Genomic DNA, 2,364 nt, shown 5'->3' with positions numbered 1-2,364 from the left:
TGCCTTCTCTGGGCCCCAGGAGCACTGCTTCCGGGCCTGGGCCCACACTCACCTACCTCTGCTTCCCTAGGCATGCACCACCCGCCACAGGCCTCTCTCCCACCCGCAGGCCTCTCTCCAGGGTAAGTCCATCGCGCCCTCCTAGCTTTGACTCCCCCTGCCCCATTCACCCTCCCATCTCCCCCGCTGGTCTCTCTTAGTTTGGATCCTGTCCCATTCCTTGTCTTGGGGCCCCAGACACCTGGGTAACAAATACTGCTCCCTGACCCCTTTCATCCAAACCAATTTAAAGCCTTCTCTGGGCCCCAGGAGCACTGCTTCTGGACCTGGCCCCGCCCTCAACTCCCCCTGCTTCCCTGGGCCTGCACCACCTGCCAGCCTCTTTTCTGGGACTTGGGAGGTGACCTTTCCTCTTCCTGATCCTTTCCATTCAGACCAACGCAGCTGCTCAGTGCAGTCCCCAGGAGTCCTTGGGGCCTCTTCCTGCCCCATCTGCCTTTGCATCTCTGGGTGGCACGGCCACCAGCTGCCCTAGACCAGCATCTTTTCTGGGCCAGGCTCCTAGGCCAGTCCAACCCCCAGATTCCTGAGGCCAAAATTGGTCCTGGAGGGATGCAGATGTTATGAGAAAGCTTGAAATCATCTCACCCTCATCTGAATTGGGCCTCCGTGGGGACTTGTGAAGACAAAATCAATCCAGCCATTACAATATAAAATCAAGAGAGAGAATCAGAAGCTTAGATGAACCAGATAGACACACAAAGGCACATAAAGCACACAAAAAGAAGTAGACCTAAACTTGAAGGCCTGAGTCTCACACAAGAACCAGAAACTACAAAAGAAATTCACATGCCAAAATCACAGAGAAAAAATAATAACATGAAAAGCCACAATAACATATCCCCACCAAATACGAATAGTCCTCTAGAGGAGTACAATAAGAACTCCCCAGAGATAACGCAGGACATGGAACACAGGACATGGATCTCAAAAGAACAATGATGAATATGATAAAAGAATTCAGTGAATTTAAAGAACACACAAACAAGGTAATCAAAGAGCTGAAGGAAGATAGGGATAAACTTCTGAATAAATTCAGAAAAGAGTTAGAAATATTGAAGAATACCCAGGCTGAAATGAAGAAGGAAGTGAAACACTCAGTAAGCCAATTAGAAATGACAGGAGAAAGCCTCACCAAAAGGATGAATGAAATGGAAAACAGAGTATCAAGACTGGAAGAAAAAGTGGACAAACTAGACCAGTCAAGCAAAGATTATGAAAAATTTAAGAAATCACAAGAATGGAATATGCAGGAATTATGTGACACCATAAAAAGACCAAACTTACAAATCATAGGAATACAGGAAGGAGAAGAATACCAAGATAATGACATGGACCAGATCTTCAACAGAACAGTGGAAGAAAGACATGCCAAATAATTATAAGAAGCATATAGAACACCAAACAGACAGGACCAGAAAAGAAACTCTCCATGGCACATCATAGTAAAAACACTAAACGCACAGAACAAAGAGATAATACTGAAAGCTGCAAAAGAAAAACAACAAGTCACATATAAAGGAAAACCCATTAGGATTACAGCTGACTTTTCACCTTAAACTATGAAAGCCAGAAGAGCCGGGATCAAAGCATTACCGGTTTTAATTGACCACAGATGCCAACCTAGATTACTATACCCAGCCAAAATGTCTGCTATAGTCGAAGGGTAAAGAAAAATCTTCCATGACATAAATAGGCTGAAGGAATTCTTGTCCACAAAACCAGCCCTTCAGAGAGTTTTGGAAGCAATACAAAGAGCTGAAAAAAGGAATGATTATAACCAAAGAGTTACAGAAAGAAATCCAATGAAGACATAACTGTGGAAAAGTACAGCTATATCAAGAACGTAAACAGAAATGAAAATGACAGGATTCAATACCCATCTTTCGTTAATAACTTCAAATATTAATGGACTGAACTCTCCAGTCAAAAGACACAGACTTTCTGAATGGATTAAGAAACAAAACCCACTTTTTTGTTGTCTGCAAGAAACTCATCTAACTTTTAAGGGCAGACACTATCTCAAAGTGAAAGGATGGAAAAAAATACAGGAAGCAAATGGCACTAAGAAAAAAGTTGGCATAGCAATTCTAATATCTGACAAAATAGACTTTAAAGTAAGACTAATCAGAAGAGACAAAGAGGGCCACTTCATTTTGGTCAAAGGAACAATGAATCAAGAAGATATTATAATCATGAACATATATTCACCAAACTCTGGTGCACCCAACTTCATAAAAACGATACTACAGGACTTTAAGACCCAAATTAACCCCAACTCATTAATAGTAGGGGACTTCAATA

Source organism: Nannospalax galili, unplaced genomic scaffold (assembly GCF_000622305.1).
Source record: "Nannospalax galili isolate Female #2095 unplaced genomic scaffold, S.galili_v1.0 scaffold16, whole genome shotgun sequence".
NCBI classification, from domain to species: Eukaryota; Metazoa; Chordata; class Mammalia; order Rodentia; family Spalacidae; genus Nannospalax; species Nannospalax galili.
This window is presented reverse-complemented; position numbering follows the sequence as displayed.